Source organism: Papio anubis, chromosome 10 (assembly GCF_008728515.1).
Source record: "Papio anubis isolate 15944 chromosome 10, Panubis1.0, whole genome shotgun sequence".
In the NCBI taxonomy this organism is placed as follows: Eukaryota; Metazoa; Chordata; class Mammalia; order Primates; family Cercopithecidae; genus Papio; species Papio anubis.
In genome coordinates, this window is record NC_044985.1 from 50,895,087 (window position 1) to 50,914,954 (window position 19,868).

General features: G+C 37.4%; 1 protein-coding gene across 9 annotated transcripts in view; it reads left to right on the plus strand.

Moving 5' to 3' along the window:
• The window catches only part of XIRP2 (xin actin binding repeat containing 2), a 597,703-nt gene that overhangs the window by 514,357 nt on the left and 63,478 nt on the right, over positions 1-19,868 (plus strand). For 2 of the 9 annotated variants that reach the window (XM_021924355.2, XM_021924357.2), the window contains exon 1: positions 4,761-5,003. The exons of 4 other annotated variants lie outside the window; for them this stretch is intronic. The gene's annotated coding sequence lies outside the window, so the exon portion shown is untranslated. Of the gene's footprint in view, positions 1-4,760; positions 5,004-19,868 lie in introns of those variants that run through there. 3 more of the 9 variants (XM_021924353.2, XM_021924354.2, XM_021924352.2) reach the window with 2 other exon arrangements.

Here is a 19,868-nt window from a genome sequence, read left to right on the forward strand (position 1 = left end):
CAAAACATATCACCCAACATAGTGCTTGGATAGAACTTTTAGATTAAGGTCAGGATAAATAATATCCCAAATAATCCAAACATATAGAGTCAGCAGAAATGAATCCAATTCCCACTTTTGCTGATTGTTAACTTTTGTCCATGGAGAAGTTATTTAACTTCACTTATCCTTAGTTTCTTTCTATAAAATGGTGAAAACACTAATATCTTGGGGTTGCTGACAGAATAAAAGAAAATAATAAAGGTAAATCACCTAATTAAATTCCTGGCACAATTTCTTTATAAAATGTAGATGGTTCTCTTACAGGAAAATTAAAGAAAGAAAAAAAAACATTTACTACTTTTTTGGAAAGTTTTTATATTAATTAAGGAACAAGAAAATAAATGTGAGCCAAATCAATGTTGGTCTTTTATGTCAAAGAGAATAGTCTTCACCTAACAAATGGTAGCACCAGCAAAAATAGAAAAGGGAGTGAATTCAAAATGTCTCATAACCTAGAAAAGAAGCACATAGAATTCTGAAGTACCCTAACCAGATCAATTTTATTTCAGGTTATCAAGAACACCTACAAATATGGATTCCTAAGTGGACCTAACGTCATATATCAACTTAACCTAAGATGGAAGTCTTTAGCAGTAGAAGGGCTTTGTATATATTAGGGGCTCTGTTCTGTTAAATATTGTCCATTGTAGACTAGGATAAGATATAGATTGCAAGTTGTGAAAAAAGCAACTATACTAGATGGCAAAAGCAAGCTGTAGTAATGGGGTGGCACTGTTTTCATTCACTTAGCACAAAATGAACAAACATGAGAGAATGTAGATGTAGCTTGTCAAGAACAAATGCAACAAACGTTTTAATGGAGTGTAGTTAGATGATTCAATAAGGTCATACTGCTGCTGAAAATCTAATGAGTACTTATTGATATTTAATAAAAAATATCCATGCCCAACCTTTCTGTTGTTTATCCATTTGTCTTCCAGATTAAAAATTTTATATTTTGCTATCTCCAATCTGCTGTTAAATCTACCATTGATTTCTTAATTTCTGGTATTGTATTTCTCAATTTTTGAATGTCTATTTAGTTGTTATTTTGTCGTTTTAATTTTCTCATGAAATTCTCTATCTTTTCTTATATTTCGTGTGTTATTTCTTATATTTTCTTAAATACATCAATTGTGATTAAAGTCCTTATCTGACAATTTAAGTATCTACAACACCTGCTTCCTTGAAAAGTTTTTTTTTAGTATCAATGACAATATTGTCTCTTTGCATGCCTAGTACTTTTATAATTGAAAGGTAAGCAGTGTGTATTCAAAAACAAAGCTGCAGATTGTGACCTTCATTAGAGAGATTAAATCTTTCCGCTGCTGAGCAGCTAGAATGGAGAGCAGAGAGGCACTGACCACCCTAATTTTGTTTTTTTTTTTTCTTTTTTTGAGAATCTGTGAGATGCTTTTCTCCTCAACATGTAGTCTGCAGGAATCTCTGCTCTATTTTCTGAGGTTTTTCAGCTTGGCTATTTAGCCTCACACCATGTGAAGCTTCCAAATTTGGCAAATGTCTTGAGGAGATTGGCTGTGTTTGAATATACTCGAATCACCAATTTTATCACTCCAAGCCTGATCAAATGCCCAAACCTTTGCTGGTTCATCTGTCTCCCATCTGCTAGGGCCAAGAAAGAATTCTCAGCCTCCAGCTAAACCCAGATTATCAAGTCATTTCTAAAGACAGGCAGTTGTTTCACATTATTTTAGAGTCAGTGTCCCTATTATTTGAAGGCTTTCAACTGTTACCAGCCCTCCTCAGAGATACTTGTTTAAGTATCATGAAAATGTAGGCTCTCCCACTTTACTTTTCTGTGTTTGGGCTTACAGTTGTTTCCTGCTATCCTGTGAAATTTTGGAATTTAGGAAACATCTTAGAAAGAAAATAGAATTTGAGATCCTTCGCCTGTCCAGTTTTGTCACTCTAGTCCCATGGAATTGCCAAAGGTTCTGCTGTTTTTCTGTTTCCAGCAGCAGTGTTCTCCTTGGACCAAGCCCAGATTCTCAGGCTCTACCTGCATCCAAAATTGACAAAGACCCCCAGGACAGCCTCAGATCCTCAACTTATATTTGTAAGGTTCTTGTCTTTCTTGAATTGTACGGCTTCTGGGTCTCATTGTTTTGGCTGTCTCTGATGCCTAACATATATGATCTCTGTAATTGATGCCACTTTCTAATTGTCTTCCATGACAGCATTGGCCTGATGCTAATTACTAGCATCATCCCACTACAAGAACTTAAGTAAGCTTCAGTCAAGTACAATACAGGTTTTAATAAGTAGAGGTATCTAGGCACTATCAATATCAGATTAGATAGGGAGTAAAATTTTCCATTTGAATGTACAAGTTTTGTGATACAAGGGATCACCTTATGAATCTTTCTGCCTTTATACCTGTCTATCTATCACCCATCCATCCATCTACCCATCATTCATCTATCTTGCTTTCATAGTAGTTTCATAGTAATTGATTAAACTGTTATTAAATGAAGAATGAAATTCAGTGTCTAAAGCCACTGTAATAATGAATGGTCAGAATCTAGGTCCTGATGTTTTCATTGTCTTCATGACTAAAATGAATGAACCAAATTATGTGATCACTAATTAATTTTATGACTGAACATTTTTGCTTAAACTTAGGTCAGTTAATTTATGTGTGCTCCCGTAGATTTAACACTTATTGCTCTTAATTATTACCAATTATTTTACAGTGTTCCACCAAGGTTTCTTTTCCTGACCATTGTTTGTTTATCTTAATGTATAATCATTGGGGTTTTGTACTAATATATACATTAGAAAATTTATTATGAGAAAAAAGTGAAAAAATACTATTTAATGTATATGTATTTTTATCATATACACTTTCGTCCTGAAAAATCAAAAATAGCAAGCTTGAAGAAAAGTTATCATGAGTGAAACTTAAAGAAACATATCAATAAAATGGAAAGAGAAAGCAGTGAGTTTTTAATAAGGAGAGAAGGTGAGGAAGGTAGAAGTCAGATCTTTGAGTAATTAACAACCTTTAAAAAGAGTAAAATCACCATAAGCATCATTAGCAACTATCTGCAAATATAAGAATAAAATTGACTATGTTTACATTATAGGATCCATCTCCTCATAATTTAAATTGAATTATTGTGATTTCAGATCCAGTACCATTTTCTTTTGCATATAGCAAAGTAATAATTATTTATTATGTAAATATTATGTTGGAGTAATAATGTAAGCATAATAATTAATTTATATATATTATTTCATTTCATCTTCACAACACCAATGGAAAGTTGGTCAACTTAGTCCCATTTAGTCACAGTTGAATAAAGTAAAGCTTAGACAACTTATGAAACTTGCCCAGATCACAGAGTATATTATTGTCAAAGCTATGTTGAAATCCTGTGATTTAAATCAGTATTGTCCAATAGACCTTTCTGCAATGTTGGAAATGTTTTATATCTGCACCAATACATAGCTTCTGTCCACATGTGGAGACTGATTTACTTGAAATGTAGCTGAAGAACTGAATTTTTAATTTTACCTAATTTTGATCAGTTAAAACTTAAATGGCTACATGTGCCTAATAGCTATCATATTTGGAAGCACAACTCTAAGTTATTAGTCTATACTGGCTCCTGGCCCTGAACACTCTTACGGAGTATATAGAACACTATTTCAGAAAGTTGTTCTTAGAGTTAATATGCTGGAATATCACTCCTTGACCTACTTTTTACAAAAACCAATATTGTATATGGAAAAATGTAATATACATTCTAATTTTATTAGTGAATATTATAGTAAACAGCTTATGAATAGGCATATATATGAAATAGAGTATATATGTCAGTTGTTTCTTTAAGCCAAAGGGCAATTTGCTTTCTTTATTTGAGTTTTTTGTTAGGCCACACCACATTAGGAAAGTCATAGAAGGGAGGAAAGATAAAGGAAGCTGGTTATTTTCTATGTACTAAGAATGTATGAGATGTTGGCATTTTTGAGCTAAATAGCAGTGCTCGTTGGGTTCTGGGTCAGATTGGCGGCATGTGTTTGGTAAGTCCTGGCAGCAAAGGACATTTAATATGATTGTTTCAGGAGCACGTGAGGTGACCCCTTTTCCCTGCCTGCTCTTCCTCATGCCGAATGATTCAAAGCTAATATTGATGAGCAGGACTCACATGGCAAGGGTGCTCTCTATTCGCTCTAGAATTCCTTTCCACCGTTCTTCCTTGGCTCTTTTTTTTTTTTTTTTTTTTTAACTAAACCAGCACAGCCTTTACTTAAGTCAACACTAGAGTAGTGTTTTGCTTTATGTGTGAACCCTCAAGAAACAAACAAATGTTTTACATATCTAAGAACATTTTGTCAAAGAAAGGCAATGTCTCCTCTTCCCGAGAATCCATGTTAATTATTCCACTAGAATAAATGGAAACTTTTCCCACCTGCTTTATTTTCATATTCTTGAGTCTTAAAAGATTGAAAGTATTAAAACAAATGCAAGTAATTCCAGAACTTTAGTCCCTCCTTTTCCTCATCGACACTGGTTCATTTGTAGACTTTATACAGAAATTCAGAGCTGGCTGGTGGTCGTGGCTGTGGAAGGGAGTTTGATTGACTGCACATGTGTTAGAGCCATGCATACATTACTGAGGACACTATGAAGCAGAGTGGCCTCAGAGACACTCTTCTTAAAAGAGTGGTTGACTCAGGCCCCACCTTTACAGAGCTCAGTTCCTAAAAATAGGTGCCAAGTTGCATCCTTTAGACGCTCTGCTAAAATAAATTCAGCCGTCCCATCTATTTGCTTGATAGACCCTTCAGTGGAGCGGGCCTCCACTGCACCTATTGCTTTCAGGGGACTGGGAAATTTGCTGTGCATGAAACAAAGGAGGAAGCTAGTCTGTGAAGAGCTATAAAGATATATGATATTTCCACAAACTTGGGGTTAAACTTAAATATCATAAAAGGTAAGTGTAAAATAGTCATTGACTATATGTCTGCTTCCTGAATTTTAAAATGCTCTCACTGGTTACTTAAGGTCAATGAAGACCATAGATCAAATTGTAATCACTGTAAAAGAAAATATGCAGTTGAATTTTGCTTTTATGATAATATTAACATTGATTTAATAGGATATAATTTAGAGCTTCATATGTTAATCTGCTTGCAGAATAGCAATTTTCATACTTAATATTGAAGAATAATGAGTCAAACCTGATAAACAGTCATGAGTTAAAATTATATTTCAACTTACAAATAAGAGGGAAAGCAGAGAAAAAATTAGTTTGTCATTTATGAGCAGAAATGTAATTAATATATTAAAAATATAAATTATATTTCTTGGAATTTGTTGAGAGAAAGGAAGAGTTTACAACATTGTCAACTGTTACAGCTTGCTCAAAGAAATGCATGAAAATTATTCTTTTTCAGTCTTACTTTGCTTTTGTAGTTCTTGCTCCAGCCAGAGTCTCATCTCCTCTGGGAGTATTACTGGAGTAAGATTAAAGAATCAGGTTCTTACATGTTTTGCAGAATTAAGAAAAGCACTGCCAGTTGGATCTGCCAGTCCTAATTATAGTAGCTACAACCTTAAACAGAGAAGACTGAGATTTTACTTTAAAGATATCATGCCCTATATACTGTTTTAAATGGATTTTTCTTCTGTCTTCAATTGCCTGTGAACACTTTAATTTGGTCCTGTTGTGCCTTAAATGTTTAGATGTTAGAGACTGAAGTGATTTGGAAGAGATGTGATAACAGAATCTCTTAAGACACCAACTAAATGCAAGGACACTTTAAGATTACATAATACAGGGTTTAAATTTAGCCAGCTGGTGCTGAACCAAAAGATATTTTATTTTTACCAGTGCTCTATTTGGTCACTGACAAGCTGTAGGTTGTTTGAATTATTTAAAATTTTATGTGCAGTGTGCCAAAGGACAGGCAAAATATTTACCTTGGTGACATTCAGAGCCATGAATGTTAATATGAAAGAGCACCTGTTTTGAGTTTTAGAAGATAAAAGTATTGAGTGGCAAAACTATTGGATCCGAAATGAGAAAACCCTGAATTCTATGCCTAAGTATTTCTCTGCTCCTCTGCCTAATCTTTGAGTATTTTTTCTTCTTGCTAGCAACATGTAAACTAACAACTAGATCCATTTCTAAAAGTCAGTCCGCATTTCAGATACCTGCACTATGGCCAAGTGTCAGCTGTTTGGGGAAAATGCAGTCTAGAGTTTGGACTAAATGTTTCTGCTTTCATCTGGTGTTGGGCATCTTTAAGATTTAGCTTCCCTCAACCACTGAAAAATAAAATGAGACATTCTTTAATGATCTCAGAGGGCTTTACTGGGGAAAATGTTCATGGAAAAATGTCAGTTCCAGTATCATTTCTTCTGTGATTACAGGGGAAGAGAAGAGTGTTGCCTTTCTTCAACCTTAATTTGAGGTTAAAAGCCCACAAAGTTCATGGATAATGTACTGTTGTTCACAGTTGATAGCTTCCCACTATTCTATGAGTTCCAGCCTCTCGCTTTACCTTTACCATGTTTGAAAAACTTCTCCACCTTAGTATTGTTTTTACTTACTTGGTAAAATACTGCTTATGATGAGGCAATGTGGAGTTGGACACTCCTGGTAACTTCAATACTGGGAACTGATATATTTCTCTCTCTCTCTCTCTCTCTCTCTCGCTCTCGCTCTCTCACACACATACACAAAACTCTGGGAATTAAAAGAGACCATTTTTTGTAAGACTTATTTGATAGCTAGGAGTCGTGTCTAGATGTATTAATTTGTAGAGCAGGGCAGACAATAAGTGCCCAGCAGTGTAATTCCAAGATTTTTGATTGAACAATCTGTGAAGACAGAACTTAACGGACATTATATTGTCTTTTTTATTTGCTTCCCACCTCCTCTTATTGAAGTTACACTTTGAAATTTAATTAAATTGGCCGGGCGCGGTGGCTCAAGCCTGTAATCCCAGCACTTTGGGAGGCCGAGACGGGCGGATCACGAGGTCAGGAGATCGAGACCATCCTGGCTAACACGGTGAAACCCCGTCTCTACTAAAAATTACAAAAAACTAGCCGGGCGAGGTGGCAGGTGCCTGTAGTCCCAGCTACTCGGGAGGCTGAGGCAGGAGAATGGCGTGAACCCGGGAGGCGGAGCTTGCAGTGAGCCGAGATCCGGCCACTGCACTCCAGCCTGGGTGACAGAGCAAGACTCCGTCTCAAAAAAAAAAAAAAAAGACTCCGTCTAAAAAAAAAAAAAAAAAAAAAGAAATTTAATTAAATTGTAATGTGTTTCTTCCTGTTTCTGAAACAAACACTTGCTCATTCACATCACAGGTTCATCCCTCACAGAACGGTTACTTCACCTTTTCTAATTAATTAATGACTTTTTTAGAACACTGATTTATTCCATATAGGTGCATGTTGTTTACATGAGTGTGTGGCATGTTGTATTATCTGTTTTCTGACACTAATTCTGATATTAAGTGTTGTGTCTTTTCCAACACCAACCAGTTCTCCAATTCTCTGACACCAACTGGCTGTCCTACAGTTCAATTCAGTTCTGACACTAGATCTAGGATTCGGCAAAGACTCACAGGTTGAAGGCTCAGTCCCACGAGGCTGCCCACTTCAGAAGACAGCCACTAATGGAGTGCCCAGGCCACCAATCTTTCTGCCCACCTGACTAGAGATTAAGGGATCCCCACAACCCCCTCCTCAGATGATTGGCTAGAATGGCCCACAGAACTCAGAAAAAATGTTCCATTTGTTATTGCTGGTATATTACAGAGGCTACACTTCAGGAACAGACAAATGGAACAGATGCATAGGGCAAGGTATGGCATTGAAGGGCGGAAGCACACAGCTACCTTGCTTTCTTCCAACAAGTCATCCCCAGCACTTGGATGTGTTCGCCAATCTGGCAGCTCACCAAACCCTGTCCTTTAGGAGTTGTTATGGCAGATTCATTACAAAAGGCATGAGTGATTAAATCATTGACAATTGGTGATTGAAGTCAATCTCCGCCTCTCTCTTCTTTTCAGAGGCTAAAGATGGGGTTGAATGTTCTAACCCTCTAATCACTTATTGCTTTTTCTGGCAACAAGCCCCTATCCTGAAGCTACTCCCCACCCCTACCCTCCACTCCTGGCTGCCAAGAGTCATCCCATTAGCATAAAAAAAGTCATTCTCAGGAGACTACAGGGTTTCTATGCCAGGGACTGGGGACTAAGACCAAAATATGTATTTCTTATATAACATATATTATTATGTCCACAATATGGTCTTCTCCTTTGACATGCTACCTATGAACTCTAGAGTAAACATTTCTTACTATTTATTTTCCTAGCCACTGGAATCCACCTCTTAAAAATTTAACTAAATTATTTTTCCATTTGTATAATATAATCAGTCAGAGCACAAAAAACAATGACAATTAGGCAATGAAAAGAGCAGGTTTAGGTTTCTTTAAAAAGTTGAAAGTCAGCAAGTGCAATCAATTACTTGTATGTGTTTTTCACAACAATGATAATGTGGCCATATTTAATGACTCTTGGGGCTTTGTAAGCCTAAATAATGGCATAAAAATAACCTCCCAGTGAGCAGCACAGTAGATAATCCACATTCTTGGTAGAATAGTTTTACTTCTTCAAATGTTCCAAAGATAAAAGAAATGTATTGGCCAGACATGGTGACTCACGCCTGTAACCCCAGCACTTTAGAAGGTTGAGGCAGGCACATCTCTTGAGCCCAGGAGTTCGAGACCAACCCCATCTCTACAAAACATTAGCTGAGCAAGGTGACATGCATGCCTGCAGTCTCAGCTACTTGGGAGGCTGAAGTAGAAGGATCACCTGAATCCAGGAGGTTGAGGCTGCGATAAACCATGATTGTGCCACTACACTCCAGCCCGGGTGACACAGTGAGACCCTGTCTAAAATAAATAAATAAATAAATAAATAAATAAATAAATAAAAAAGAAGGCAATGAAAAGAAATTCATTACACTGATAACACAAAGACCTCAGTGACTAGTTCATTTAATGCCTTCATATTCTAGATTAAGAAAACTGAGGCACAGGAAGACTAACTAGTAACTCATACAAGGTTTAAGCACAGAGAACTAGAAACTAACTCTCTTGATTTGTTTCTGTACTTCATGTCATTCATGTCATTTTGCAAATCTTTGTGCCAAAAGACATCAACCCAACCCCAGTCCACCCCCATGACTCCGGATACATTTCCAAGTATATCTTGTAAGGCCTTATTTTTCTCACAGTAGCTTTTTGTTGCTTTTCATTTTGCATTTCATGTTTCTCTTGAAATTAGGACAAATAGTGGAAAAGGAGACCTGTCTGCATATTCTGTTAAAACTTGAAAGATGATGACTGGTTTATTTTTAAATTTTACAAAGCATGTAAATTTGTTCATCTTTGTTAGCTGAGATTCTGCCCCAAACTCCCACTCTCATCACTGGACACATCACTTTTCACTACTCTTTTTGGCAGGCCTTCAAGTAGATCTTTGTCTTTTACATTTTTTGAATTGTATGCAGATTATATCCTTGTTGCTCACTGTTCAAAAGTAAGTAATTGCCAAATTGCTCCAGACGTACATATGACTTAAAATAAATGTAATACTGAAAGAGTTTATTGTGGGAAGTTTCTCTGTTATTCAAAGATCCAAAATACATCTTCCCCTAACATCTGAATATATCTGCATGTATATTTCTAAATGAGTTAATTTGGTAGTTATCAACATAGAAAAGCTTTTTTAAAAACCACATATTAACATTAATTTTTAAAGCACAGTCTGTCAATATAGTTTCAAAACATTTTCTTGGTGTTTTCCATTTCAAGTTTAATGTGGACTGAATATCAAATAATTTTTGAATAGCAATACTATATTATGTTATATTATTTTTAATTCATAGGAACTTAATTGCATTGAAATAAATTGTAAATATATCTCACATTATAAAGTTACTGGGTTTTTGAAAACAATAAACATTAAATTTTCATAAGTAGAGTCACATTTCCCCCCATTTAATTGCATTGTAACTTCATGGGTAATTTATCAGTATCTGTTGTTGATTTTGTGTTTGTTGGCTTTGAGTCAGCACTGCCCTAATAAGTCATCTTTATATCTAACCAGTAAGCCATTGTGACAAATAATTAGCAGTTTGTAAATAACAATAGAACTAAGTGCTCCTGGGAAACAGTGAACTACCTTTTTGTAAAGCTAAAGATTACTCTTTGGTTTGCGTCTTGTAAGTTGGAGTTTTTAAATCTGGACTCAAGTGTCCTATTATCAAATTGGTATATTCTTGGAAAAGGACGTAAATAATCATGTTCATGTTGTTACAGTTCTGTCCATTCCAATGACAAGTTTGATTTAAAATCCACCACTTCTGCTTCCGCAGCATCTAGAGCTATTTTCCTGGGCACTGCATAGGATAGAAGTCAGCTACCAGTGTGGGGTCCAGCTGCAGTTTCCAACTGGAACACAGGGAATAGGAAAAGGGAGGCACCGAGGAAAAGCAACTGGCAGCGATCAACAGCTTGATCCCTTCCAGTTTTCCTCTGTAGCATCTCAGTTTGCTCAGAGCAGGCACAGAACTTCATTAGAGCCTTGACGTCGCTAGTAGAAAATATGCTAGTCCTCTGAGTCCTGGAGGACTCAAAAACGTTTATTTTTAGGAATGGAACTGTACTAGTGCATGCCCGCTTTCAGTCACTGACTCATTCTGGAATGGAAATTATTTCAAGATTCATCATCCCTTCATCATCCAGATCTGGACAACAGCCACAACTTTTACTCTGCAAAATTTCAGAGAAATGAAATTTGGAAGGCATGAGTTTGCGTTTAAGTTACACCCTTTTGTTTCACAAAAGATCTAGTTCAGCTATAGCAGTTGTCAACTCTAAATTACTATTTATAGTTCCTAACACTCCACCCTTTAAATAGAAGCAATAAGTTGCCTCAAACTTCAATTTTCACCTCTTTCATTTACTTCACAATTTCAATCCAACCAGTCACGGCTTATTGACTTTGTCCTTATGTTATGTTATTGCCATTTCTTTCAATTATCCTCATATATACACCAATGTGTATGTATGTGAATGTGTATGTGTATACATATATATTCGTTTCTGTAAAGTATAGTGCTGCTTGTGCTTTTATATTGTTCTCCATTTCTTTCTTATTCTTGAAGTCCATTCAGATGTTCAAAGAATGATGAATAACCCTCAAATAACAACGAATAACCACAATATCATCCATAATAACATCTCTTTTTACTCTTTGTTAACCTTGAGTAGAGAGGCTAGGCATGCTGCCTCACACCTGAAATCCCAGCACTTTGGGAGGCTGAGGCAGGTGGATCCCTTGAGGCTAGGAGTTCAACACCAGCCTGGCCAACATGGTGAAACCCTATCTCTACTAAAAATACAAAAATTGGCCAGCCATGGTGGTGCGTGCCTGTAATCCCAGCTACTTGGGAGGCTGAGGCAGGAGAATCGCTTGAGCCAGGGAGGTGGAGGTTGCAGTGAGCCGAGATCATGCCACTGCACTCCAGCCTGGGTGACAGAGTATGAGACTCTGTCTCAAAAAAAAAAAAAAAAAAAAAAAAAATTGAGTGAGATACTGACACACTATCTTGTAACTATTCATATTGAGGAAGTGTCAAACTAAATTATCATAGTAATAGCACAATTTTATTCTTCCAGGAGTGGATATATAAAAGGAGTTTCAGGGGTTGATATATAAATTTTCATTGTTGGTACCATCTTTCCATTTTCTTTCTTTTTTTTTTGAGATGGAGTCTCATTCTGTTGCCCAGGCAATGGCACGAACTTGGGTCACTGCAACCTCCATCTCCTGGGTTCAAATGATTCTCCTGCCTCAGCCTCCCTAGTAGCTGGGATTACAGGCATGAACCACCACACCAGCTAATTTTTGTATTTTTAGTAGAGACGAGGTTTCACCATGTTGGGCAGGCTAGTCTCAAACTCCTCACCTCAGGTGATCCACCTGCCTCGGCCTCCCAAAGTGCTGGGATTACAGGCGTGAGCCACCACACCCGGCCCATCTTTACATTTTGATCAATCCTTAAAATTAGAAAAATTTCACAAATAATGTGCTATTTTTCTCTTTCTCCCTTTCCCCTTCCTTCTTTTTTATTTCATTTCTATTAAAGACCTCTGAATTATTTTCTGTAACCCCAGCATTATAACCAGCCTTGAAATGTATGAAGTGTTCTCAGTTTACCAGAATCACAGAAACATCATCTCCCAGAGCCAGAAGAGTTTCCAAATGAACTCTACATAACACTTTACAGGAAAACAGAAAATACTGTCAGGTTAACCCTAACTGGTTGAACGCAGACTTTGGCACCAGACTGCCTGGGTTTGAATTCCATGTCTTACACTTACCTACTGATTGACCTTGAGCAAATTAACAACTCTGTGCCTCATTTCCTCATCTGAAATCAGAGATACTAGTAGTATCTATCTCATAGTCTTATTTCGAGAATTAAATGAATTTATCTGTGTAAAGTTCTAACGCATCAGTCCCTGGCACATAGTAAGTACTGTATAAGCTTTTGTTATTAATATTACTACTATTATTATTTATTATATGAGTATAATGTAGCATAATAACTATCATCGGTATAGTCCAGGGATCAAGATAAGAATATAAAATACCGTGTGACCCTATATGCTGAACACTGAAAACTGCAACACACTAAAAACCGTTTAAGAGAGAAACTTGTCTACCTGATTTAATAGGTTGTTCTGTTGTTAAAAACACCCTTATCTTTCACAGATGCACTCTTCAGCTCAAATTAGATTACTGTCCTTTTCTGGAGTTGTAGAAAGCTATTAAGTGCCCCTTCTTATTATAATCCTTCCGACACTTGAAACAAATAAACTTTCTGTTATCCTTGGTGATGTCAACATCATATTACTTCAAAAAACTGAATTCTTCAACCATCTCAACCCTAATGACTCCAGTTTCTTTTCTGACAAGGCTACTCACAGCCACCTTTTAAACCTTGTCAGTAATTTGACCTAGTTCGTAGACTCAGAATACTCTCTCTGATCACAGTTTTCTTTCTTACATTTCTTCCACTCTTTCTTTTCTTTTTCTTTTTTTTTTTTTTATTATACTTTAAGTTCTAGGGTACATGTGCACAACGTGCAGGTTTGTTACCTATGTGTACATGTGCCATGTTGGTGTGCTGCACCAATTAACTCGTCATTTACATTAGGTGTATCTCCTAATGCTAGTCCCTCACCCCTCCCCCCTTCCCACAATAGGCCCTGGTGTGTGATGTTCCCTTTCCTGTATCCGAGTGATCTCATTGTTCAATTCCCACCTATGAGTGAGAACATGCGGTGTTTGATTTTCTGTTCTTGCGATAGTTTGCTGAGAATGATAGTTTCCAGCTGCATCCATGTCCCTACAAAGGACACAAACTCATCCTTTTTATGGCTGCATAGTATTCCATGGTGTATATGTGCCGTATTTTCTTAATCCAGTCTGTCACTGATGGACATTTGGGTTGATTCCAAGTCTTTGCTATTGGGAATAGTGCTGCAATAAACATATGTGGGCATGTGTCTTTATAGCAGCATGATTTATAATCCTTTGGGTATATCCCCAGTAATGGGATGGCTGGGTCAAATAGTATTTCTAGTTCTAGATCCTTGAGGAATCGCCACACTGTCTTCCACAATGGTTGAACTAGTTTACAGTCCCACCAACGGTGTAAAAGTGTTCCTATTTCTCCACATCCTCTCCAGCACCTGTTGTTTCCTGATTTTTTTAATGATTGCCATTCTAACTGGGGTGAGATGGTATCTCATTGTGACTTTGATTTGCATTTCTCTGATGGCGAGTGATGATGAGCATTTTTTAATGTGTCTGTCACTCTTTCTTTTAAACTGCAACTGAGCTTAATCTTCAGCATAGTCTCCACATGCTTAGCATGTCCTGCACAGCAGCCCCTTCCACCTTTATTTACGTCATCTCTCCATGTCTTGAATCCACTCACAGCATCTGTGAAAAGATGGAAGAACTCTCACTCAGGAGCGAGGCACTGAAAGATGGGTCTGTGGAGACCAGACTGTTTATCATGGGAATCTAAAGGAGAGAAGGCAAAGAGAACTCAATAGTTGAAGAGGAAGCAAAAAAATCACAAGACAGCGAAATGGTGCAATGCATCAGGAAAATCACAAGATCAGAAATCAGTGGGTATAGGGACAAGGAAAGTTGGAGCCTGCAATGGATGAGGGCACACATTTCAAAACAAAGGCCAGAAACAATTCAGATATGTTGAAAGCATCTGACTCCAGGCTGCAGGAGTAGGTTTGAGAGCTTAATGTGGGGAGGCTAGACCTAACGCCCACTCAGCCTGGGCCCTGCGTTAGCAGCAGAGCTTCCATTGACGCCTCATATCACTCTGCCCCCAATTCCAGCTAAATCCATCAAACTGAAAACCAATTCAACATTTTCCCATAATGTGCTACTTTTGCTCCCATTCCCAGGCTGCCGTGTGTGTGTGTGTATCTCTGTGTGTGTGTGTGAGAGAGAGAGGGAGAAAGATTCATAGTTCTGCACATAAGCTAATACTCAACATCATTTGTCATTTTTCCTGACAATCCCAAATATTCTCTATGATAATATACAACTGGAAAATTTAAGACTGGAAGTAAGTTTGTGGGTAATATTTTTAAGCCATGTTAAATTTTAAAAGTTTGGGCAACATAAGAATTAGAGATTAAATAGTTACTAGAGATGTGCATTGGATGTAATACGGATGAAGCTGAGATCTGATGGAGTGTGTGTGGTAAGACAAAAAAAGGAAGACTGGGGATGGAACCCTGGAGACTATACATGGTTGGGTATCAGGAATCGTGTGTGTGTGTACGTGTGTGTGTGTGTGTGTGTGTGTGTGTGTGTGTGTGTGTGTGTATAGACTGACCACGATAGATGAGTGCTATTTGTGTGTCTAGTCACTTACCAAGTCGATGCTCAGGTTTGACACTGTAAAGAACAGCACAGAGTGCTTGCAAAGCATCAGCATTTTGTGTTCCTCCTTCTGTGAGGCTTTCTTTAATGGCAACATAGTGTCAGGCTTAGAGAGGTTTCTGACATTTCCTGTGACCCTGCAATGCTGGTGAATGGGACCGAGGGCTTCGTGCCACATCTGCTTTCCTTGGCAGGCTTCCAACTCAAGAGTACCCTGGGACATCTTGAAAGTCTACTGAAGTCTTCTTCCTAGATCCCACAAAACTAGGAGGATACTGCTTCTGATTCAGTGGTCCTCCAAAGAAAAATGTGGCTGGGGGTGGGTTGGTTGTGTGTAGGTATGTGTGTGGAGTGGGGTGGGTGTTTTCATGTCCTGTGTGTACTTAGCTCACTGGGCTGGGGAGGCTAGTTCTTTTCTTCTGGACTGAAATATGATGGAGACATGAATGTATTTGGAATTTTTTAGCCATAACGTTTCTAATTGCTTTGTGCAGCTATATAATAACAAGAGATTTTGGCAGAAATTACATTTGGCAGAAAGCCCAAAATTGACTGGTTTCACTTTCCAAGCAAACATTTTTACACAGTTCTAATTTTCACCTGCTCATGTGGTGCCCTGCTGAGACTTTTGGGTGAAGAGCTGAATTTCATTGTGGGATACTCACAGGTTTACATGCAAGATGTTTATTTTTGCTCCTTCCTGGAAGCTGTAATCCCAAGTTTCACATAACTTCTCAATGTTGCTTAATAACTTCTATTGCAGAATTTACAACTTGTTTTCTACACGTCAAAAAAAGTATGAGAGAGAAAGTAACAAAATCTGCCAATGAGAACCATGAAAAAACAGACATTAACTTTTGTAATATTACTTCAAGACAAATTCATTCAACAAATGCTTAATGGGCACCCACTGTTTATATGTCAATATGTTAAATATTAAATACTTGTGAAGTTGACTATTTTAATCTCAACCATCAGTTTACTTCTTGGTGATCTAGAAATTTTAGTTCTAGATAAAAACAGAAATTTAATAACCAGTTCTGCAAAAATATTAGGGAAGGCTCTGCCACTCACTATTAGGGAACATACAAGCATACTATTTTTGAAAATATTTTCTATTTTTCCCACCATTGCATGTAAGGAGACTGAAACGAGCATTTCTGGCCACTGTGTGGTGGCCAGTCCTCCATATTCACAACTTCTTTAACACCTTGAAAACCTAGTTTCATATGGAATGTTACAAAGCAACCCAATTGCTTTTTACATCCCGTCCCAACTTTCCTCCCCCTTATTGTCTACTTTACTTGAGTTTAAATACCATTGGTGTAGGAAGACTTCTGTTTGCAAGTGTTAAATTCTTTGTTGTTGAATTCATCACTGATGTATCTGTCTTAACATGCACGGGAAAAAGCAGGTTTCGATTCGAATAACATTTAATAAAAATAACTTTGGCCTTTAAAAACAGGAGTAAAACAGCATAAATGAGTTCTTCCATGTATGGTGCATTTATAGGATTAGGTTTTGAATCTGAGGGAAAAGAAACAAACGCCTATGTCAAATTTTTAAAGATAAATAACTGTAAATAAATTAAGGGATGACGATACTGACTAATTATACACTCCATGTGTATCATAAGCAGGGAAGACGATTGAATTACTTCCACCCTTTGGACTGTTCCTAGTACCAGCATATCATTAGGAATCTGACATCATCTCTTTCTTTTGAAATTACGTGCTGCATTCATAGGCAAAGGGTATTTGGGTCATGTTACTGGTTACAGAGGAGAGTAACCCAGCATCTGATTGCATCAGAGTTTTGATACATTAAAATTATTATAATTTTAATATGTAAACATTCCTGTTCTAAACTGTTTTTAAAAACCTGTTTAAAATGTATACAACATTATTCAGTGTCCCTTAAAATTATGAAAGAGAGGAATCAAAATGCAGTTGTGAAAGTACAAATATATGAACAAGATGCCCATTACCTTTTCATTTAAAGCACATTAGAAAAACATAAAGCTTTGGTAAGAATAATGGTGTCCTACATGGATTCTTAACATTTCTGCTTAACATTCGCCAGTTAAGTAGAAATTTTATATTCCTATCCAAGATGAAGTAATTAAAAGCCACATTATTTTGAAAGTTTTCAAGGTTTGAGATACTATTTTTCAAAGCACATCACTGCTCTGAAAGAGTGAATTTACTTCCAGAAGAGTAGATTATTCACCAAGCCATGCTGCATTATTTAAGCATTTTCACTTTTCTCCTTGATTGCTTCATTTTCCCAAATAATGTTCAGTAAAGAAAGTGTGTTGAATTAGTGTGGCTTCCTTTCTTTGATCAATTCTATCAGTCATTAAGTTCAAAAGAAAAAATATCAAAGTATGCTGCTGTTCGTGGACTTAGGCAGAAAAAGCATTTTAAACAAAGACTGAAGATCATTGAAAACAGTTTGTGTAAATTCAGGGATTGATTTTTCTAAGACAAAAATTGGATTGAATTAAGTACATTTTGTTATTCAGACAAAAAGTGTGATTAATAGGAGAAAAGCTGCCAGAGTGTCATGTATAAGTTGGTGAGAGCTGGATGTGATGATCTGGGCTTTCTTTTAACATCCTTTGTCAAAATAAATTTCAGATGCTAACCTTAAGAGAGGGGTGAAAGTTTGGATGAAGGTGAAGAGAGGAAATTCCTAAAACACATTCAGATACCTCTAGATCCTACAGAATGCTTTTAGCACAAAAATGATTTAAGGCAATAATCGGTAAATGATTAACATTCCTACCTCTGCGTACATTCAAACAACTTAAAGATAAGCCTGCCAGGAAGATACTTTTCAAAGCCACAAATTATTAAAGCTCCATCTCCATTACATTACCTTGGCATACTTTTGTTCTGTTGAATGCCAACAGCATACTTGAAATTAAACAAAACAGTTCACTACACATGACCTAGCTTCATATGGAATTTTACAAAATCTGTGAAAGAAAGAAGTTGATCATTTTAGGAAAAAGATTTTAAGCTTGTATGCACGTGTCATCCCCATCTACCAATGCACTGCTTTGACCCAGAATTAAATCACTTTCTGTGTATTCTGGAGGCCATGATGGTTTTAGGGGCATTAGTGGATATTTTAACCAGTCCCTTAGAGACACGCACGCTTGCTATTAATCATAGACGGAGCCTGCCTACTGTCTCTCCATGGCTGAGGGGTGAGCACATTTGCTTGCTATTTCTCAAGTTCTCTTTCTAGCTAAGACAACCAGAAAGAAGATGAAATTCTCCCCACAAGGGCACAGACCCCTAGTAACTAAACCACACATAGAGGAGGATCTGGAAAGCTGAGAATCACAGGGAAGTTTGGGAAAAGGAAAAGCACAAATGAAGCGGTGGCAATGAAAAGGGGATACATTAGAAAATCAGGGTCAGGAAAAAAAGTTATATCACAGAGGTAGCAATTCTGTAAGAAAGATAATTATGTATGAAATTTTAGGATTTTCTAAAACAGAGACTTTAGAAATAATAGGATAGCAACTAGTTTAAATAGAATGAGTGCTGAAATTAAATGGAAAGGAGATGCATATTCAAACTGACCAAACAACAATATTTTTAGGGGTTTTCCTCACAATGTTGAGTTTTTCAACACATGGGTACTTAGCATAGTAACAGTAGAATGGACCATCAATGAAGGATACAGTTTCCTTCTCTTTACCTTTGGTAGGTAACCACCAAGCAGCAGGGACTGAAAGACTGGCCTAGTAATCACCTGGGCTGGTCTGGGTCATGGCCAGTGTTCACCGTGCCAAGCCCATTTCTCAAAGGCCCCATAGGAAATTTTAAAAGTGAGTAACTTTGAATGACAATTTCATGATTTTACCTAAAAAACACAGAGCAGGAAAAAAACATGAGGAACCATTAAGGGGCCGGGGTGGAAAGAGCAGATCTGTCTCTACAGTGTGACGTGCTAGGGTGATTTTCAAGAACTTTACATTTTCAGTGGATTTTCACGTTGCTTATTGGTAAAAAATTGGTGGTTCTTGGCCTAGTGCCAAAACCACAGATAAACTAACACTTTACATGTCATATACATTCATAAAACCTATTCTATTTATCTTTTTAGAAATAAGGTCAGATCAATACTGTATTTCTTGAGAATCTTTCTAGTGTTATTCTTTTTTTATCTCTTCAAGTGGAGCATGACTGACTATAATGGTGATTAATTTGTCTCCAGCTCCGACAACCGTTCCTAGCCGACGGTGGATGGGAAGTAGATGTTTAGAGAATGCATGACTAAAGCCCTAAGAGGAAAATGTACCATATACCTGCCAGGTGTGGTGGTTCATGCGTGGAATCTCAGCACTTGGGGAGGCCAAGACAGCCAGATTACTTGAGGCCAGGAGTTTGAGACCAGCCTGGCCAATATGGTGAAACTCTGTGTCTACCAAAACTACAAAAATTAGCCGGGTGTGGTGGCGGGTGCCTGTAATCCCAGCTACTCCGAAGGCTGAGGCAGGAGAATCGCTTGAATCTGGGATGGGATGCAGAGGTTGCAGTGAGCTGAGATCATGCCACTGCACTCCAACCTAGGTGACAGAGTGAGGCTTTGTCAAGAAAGAAAGAGAGAAAAAGAGGGAGGGAAGGGAGAGGGAGGCAGGGAGGGAAGGAAGGAAGGAAGGAAGGAAGGAAGGAAGGAAGGAAGGAAGGAAGGAAGGGCAGGAATGGTACCATATACCTTCAGTATACAGCTGTGATGAAGATTGAGACAAGGGGACATTTGGATTA